Here is a 6000-nt window from a genome sequence, read left to right on the forward strand (position 1 = left end):
CATCTATTGACTTAACATTGGCAAGCATGCAATTTCTTTTGCACATAAATTCTTGTTGACTAGCTTTATCTTTCTATTGTTCCATGCTGTTAGGCAACACAGATGAATTATCTTTACTTTAGAGCTTATTCGTTAATCAATTTGGTTTGTCCATTTGCTCACAGATCTCTTCCAAATTATCTGTCCATGTGATAAAGGCCACAGAACAAAAGGCATCTATCTTTCTTCAGTCTCTTTCAAATGATTTTCTGCTGTTACTCACAAGAAATTAGGGGAGGGCTTTCTTTGGTTAATGTAGCCATTAGGTGCATGAAATCTCACTACTTTGGTTTATTAAGATCACTTTCCAATCCAATCAGATTGGATCAATGAATGAATAATACAATGCTGAACCAATTGGACGGCAATGATCCAAAGCAGTCAAATTGCAATGGAAATTGGCTGAATATACTTTCCTGCCACTTAAGGGCCCACTGATGACCACACACACTGCAATTGAGGTCCAATCGTCAACTTGGTTTTCCAATCTGCCAGATTAAATCCAATCAGATTTTGGTTGCTTAGTATGGGCCACACACTCTGCAGAGATTGGCCAATTTGGTCATAAACTATGGAGTTGACTGATTAAATCTACACACTGGTGGCGGCTTCGGTTGTTGTAATCTGTGCATTTCCTGTGATTTTGGCATCCGTACAGGCAATGCTAGAAATTAAGTGAAAAGTGAAGAATGGCCTTCAAATTAAGGTTATCTGAATGTGGGAAAATCCCCTTTAACTTTACTGTGAACAATAGTTAACAGCAGTATTATTACCTGATAAAGGGTTAGAATGACTTTGTCTATGTTGAGCTCTGCAAACATTGAATGAATTAAGCGAAATATATGGATTAGGCAACACCAGCTATTGTGTTTGCAGAAGGCGAGGTAGAACAATGCTGAAATTATGGCACAATTCACTGGACTCCACAGAATGATTTATTTATAGTGATGGTAATAAAGAGGCATGTCATTGAAATTGCTCATATTAAATATATTTCATATATCTGCAGAGCTTTTTTTGCTCTAAACTGAGCATTCTAGCAATAATAGTGTTAAAAACTGAACTTGTTATGAAAAATGCATTGTGCGTGGTTACATTGAATAAGAGATTAGTACTGAAGCCCAAGAGGGTGGAGTTTTAACTCTTATTTTTCCAGTTAGCTCATATTTTAGGGAAAACTGAACTTCTCCACTGGTTTTCACGGGAGACCGTTCATTATACATTGCTATATGTAGAGGTAAAATATCCACTGTGATTCTTATAGATTTTGAGATGTTTACTTGACAATGCTCCAAAGTGCTACTTTGTGCGTGCGACATGCATGTGTATATGAGCAGTCGTGAGATTTATTGTATAGAATAGCGTGGTAATGATTTTATTCACCATATATATGATTTCTTAGAGTTCCGTGAAATATACTTTAGATGCATTTGGCATTTTTCGGAGAAAATAAAGTGCTGTAAGAATACGCTGAAGTACTGTAATATTCCTTCTATGGCCCATTATACATACACTCACAATGTGAGCTTTTTAGAACTATAATTTCATATGATTACACAATTGCAACTGAAAAGAACCACACCCTGAATCTCCCCCTCTCCTCTGCGGGATTATCAGATTAGGAGAATGTAGAAGTTACACGTCACTGGGTGCTCCTTGCTGAATGATCGCATTCTGGCCCTCCAAATTCAAGCTATCATTGCCTAGATCTTAAAAGGGACATTCCACCCCATAGTTTCACAGTGTGAGTAACATACTGCAGATGTTATCAGACCAATGCTAGAAGTCTTTAACTTTTTTTTTTTTCTCTACAACAAAAATTGTACACACTATATAACCTTACAGTGATTGTATATTCTGGCCTGAAATTTTCTGTTCTATACAATGATCCTGAACAGGAGTGCAAGTAAGTAAAGTAATTGCATTTTTTTACTAGAGATAAAACTTACTAATGAAAGTAACTAAGATCACTTTGGAATGTATAATTATGTACATCATTTATCTAAAACGTCAAAAGTTTCTGAGAAGTGTATCAATCTTTCTATGTCTCCAGAAAGGCACTTAAATTCTTCAAGGTAAAATAAAATATAAGTTGAGCTTCCCCAAATGCTCCTGTATTGATATCTACACTGGAAGGCGGACACCGTACCCTCATCACAAGGCAGATGCGGCTACATATTTACACCAATAGTGACACACACGTGTGCTTGTGCAGAGTGGGTTTCCCATGTGAATTCCTGCCTGCTGCCCCTCTCCTCCCCTTCTCAGACTACAGAACGTCTGTGAGTCACTCTGCTCTCAAACCAACATTCCTGAAGGATTCTGGAGAGGGGCCAGCACTTCCAGACACACCCAGTGCACAGCAATATACAGAGGAGAGCCATAATATACAGAGTAGTGAGAAAAGCAATACACAACCAGTGCTTTTAGTCACATCAGGAACAGATAAATATACAGAGAGAATTTCGCTAGAACAGCCCCTTCTCTGAGCACACCCCCAGTTCCACAGAGAATGAGTTGCCAAGAAGTTTTATGAGGCTAAAGGAATGTTTTCAGTGTATATGTGTCCCCTCTTATACTTTAACAGCCTCAAACCTTAGCAGAACAATTTTGTTTTTTAGGTCCAAGATTTGCAAACTTCAAGTAAACCAATCAAGCCAAGATAGAGCTACTCCAGATTACAGAAACACATTTTTCCATAGACGTTCTTGAAAATGTATACTCAAGATCATATTCCTGTTCTTGTTTATCTAGAAGAAAAGCTTTATCCAGATGTTCTCCAGAAAAAAAAGAACCCCTCTAGCTGTTGGATTGAGAGATTGTCCCACCTATTACATAATCATCCTTTGTAGTTTAGAGAAGACCACCCTATCAGAAAAGCTTTGCTTTCTAGATTACAAGGTCTCCCGACCCAGGTGGAAGAAAAACTTCCTCAGGCACTTTTTTAGAGTGGGCACCGCACCCTTTCTCTGATTACAGTTCTCTCATCTCATGTACGCCCAGAATTTTCAGGGGGGGGGGGGGGTGTTTCCTTCAATCAGAACCAACAAGATGAGCCCCTCCCCTGCAAAGGGGACACGCTGGGCACAAGACTCACATTAGTACCCCTGCTTTTTTTATTATTATAAATTATTTAGTGCGTTGTTGTAGCTACAAAACACTGCAAATCCCTTGTCTTAAGATCAGTGCAATGTTTTAGTAATGTGTTATGGAAAACCAACTATATGCATGTATAATGCATACATACATACAGTCTATATACAATAATATAAAGCTCAACAAACAAAGAGCAAAGAAAGTATTAAAATAGGTTCCCTAGCTCACATACAATCAAACAGCAACTGGATACAGAATAATTGAACAAAATAGGATTTGAAACACTTACTGCAATAATATAACTTATTACACTGCATGACTTACATATATTTATAATAAAATAACCCACACGTTTATACATTCCCTTCTATCCACATGCTTATTCCAGCAACAAGTCGCCCCCATCCCAAAATCTCTAGCTGGGGAGGGTGTGGTGCCTCCATTTCAGACCTATGTGTTGTAATAGCCAGGGAATTCCATCCAAAGCAAACATCGTTCGATAAGGCAAAGGCTTGGACTGTATGTTGCATACAATAGAGGGAGCAGGAAACAATGTACATACATATATACAATAGTGCGTGCGTGGGTACATTGTAAGTGGAGAATGTGTATGCACAAAGTTTTGCAGACCTGTCTACATACATATGCCTATACAAACGGACTTTATAGTGTGCAGTTTTAGTAATATATAAATGCAAATCCAGAAACTATATAGAAGAGCTATAAATGTGCTCATGTGTAATATTAGATGACAACGTGTTCAAGAAATGTGCTGGATGTATTTCCCTACAGAGCGCGTCTGTGTATAGTACACTGGGAAAACTTCATTTTACAGTCAACTAATAACGTTCAAACTGTATGAAACTTTCCACATCATAAATAAAATAACACAGTGCCATGTTCACAACCTGCCATACGTTCCTTACTGTAAAACTATCTGCCACGATTAACCCACCCAGGTATCAGAAAGTACGCACAAGAAAAGTTCTCCAAGAAAACGCAACTACCAGAACCAACTTTAGAATATTCCCTACAAGACCACGTTCAAGAGATACAACAAGTCAATAAAAGGCTGTATATATATTACAAATGTGCATATAATGTTATTACCTGTGTGGTCCTAGGCTGGCACGATGTGTGCAGGGAGCCAGCGGCTCTGGTCTGCTTTGGGTAAGCAGAGCTAAGTGAGCAGCTCAGGCAGGGCAGGGCTGCTATACAGCACTGTACGGGTGTGTCTGTGTCCAATCCTGGAGAGTAGGCTGAGCTTGCCCTGCCCAGGGCTAGGAGTGTGCTGTCTGTATATACACACACTGATATTCCTACAGTACAGATACACATAGCACACCTATGTAGCAAAGCTCTGAACACAGAATTATTGCATAACCGTGCTGTATTTATATGGAAAGGCATACTAGTAATAATACATTATTATTATTATTATTATTATTATTATTATTATTATTATTAATAATATTGTTTATTTGTATGCTCCACAGATTACGTAGTGCCTGACATAGTAGTGTAAATCCATGAAAACAGTAGACTTAATGGGTCTGATCCACTAAGGGATGTAAATGGCGATATTGTGCGTTACTCTGCACATGCCCAGAACCGGACTATACGCCACAGAACGCAGCAATGTTCAATTCATCTTTGAACGCAAAGGACACTGACTACAGCCTACGAATTCTGGGAGTGATTGAAGCGGCGAAGGGGGGTATGCCCGCAGTCAATGTACAGTATGGGTGTGTCAAGGGGAGGGGTATGCCCGCAGTCAATGTACAATATGGGTGTGTCAAGCTCGAGCACATGCCGCAGCGTCAGATTCAATGTCTGGGCATCTCTTAGGTACTTGTTTTCAGCTGTATCCCTTGCTCCAGCTACAGGTCTAGTCTAAGTGCCGATTACTAGTGATGACGACTGAGCATGTATGCTAGGACATGTGTTTGCAATCAGGAGCAACTGTAAAAAATGTATTTTATGTACAGCAGAGATTCACAACATCCTAATAAATGTATTTCATGGAAAAACTAAAAAAAAAAACAAAAACGTTTTTTTAGGTTTTATTATTAAGATTATTAACAGATGACGTTAACTGAATCGTTTTTCTCTTTCTGTGAGCTCTTTTGTGAGTTTACATTTCACAGAGGTACTGGACGTATCCTGCACTTTCTTGTCTAGTAGAGCAGAGCAGACCTAAACCAGTATTCATCTGATACGCTCCTTGTTGAATTTGGAGGTGCAGAATACTAAATGAATGAATGCAATTAAGTGAACAAATCACATGAAATAAGGAAACAATTCAACAACAGACATGACAAGGACAAACCATGGAGGACAGACTGGACACACACAAGACATTGGGCCCTTGAGAGCAGACATTCTAGAGGAAGGAGGTAGTGAGAAACAATAGGAACTAAAGGGACATTAAGTGGGAAGCAGAGGAGGTGGAGGCTACACAGTAGAACTGGCAGGAGGGTATTGGACTGGGAGAAGGGGAAGAGGGAAACAAGGAGAGAGGTAGGAGGGGAGTGCAGAGCGGCAGACGGTGCGGTGCGGATAGACATGGAAAGCAGTTAGCATAGCGTGGGTAGAACTACATTGTAATACAGACAAACAGATTGGACATACTGAGAATTCAAATGAGAGATAAGGTTTTCAAGTGGTTCATTACATTTTATCACCTTTGCTAGCAGGTAAGGTGTGTCCAAAGCAAGTGCTTGAGGTGGAGGGTAACAGAGAGATAGAATGTACCCCTCCATTTTATCTCCTGTTTAACTCTGCTATAACTCTGAATTATGCTATATTATTCCTAATACAATATAACTAACACACTTTGAACTAAACACACTAGATATACAGACA

General features: G+C 39.2%; 1 protein-coding gene across 16 annotated transcripts in view; it reads right to left on the reverse strand.

The window, feature by feature from the left end:
• The window catches only part of AHNAK (AHNAK nucleoprotein), a 47019-nt gene extending 42671 nt beyond the window's left edge, over positions 1–4348 (reverse strand). For all 16 annotated transcript variants that reach the window (XM_075188544.1, XM_075188551.1, XM_075188559.1 and 13 more), the window contains exon 1: positions 4246–4348. The gene's annotated coding sequence lies outside the window, so the exon portion shown is untranslated. The remainder of the gene's footprint in view (positions 1–4245) is intronic.
• Between the last annotated feature and the right edge of the window lie 1652 nt (positions 4349–6000).

The sequence above is a fragment of the Mixophyes fleayi genome, chromosome 10 (assembly GCF_038048845.1).
Source record: "Mixophyes fleayi isolate aMixFle1 chromosome 10, aMixFle1.hap1, whole genome shotgun sequence".
NCBI lineage: Eukaryota > Metazoa > Chordata > Amphibia > Anura > Limnodynastidae > Mixophyes > Mixophyes fleayi.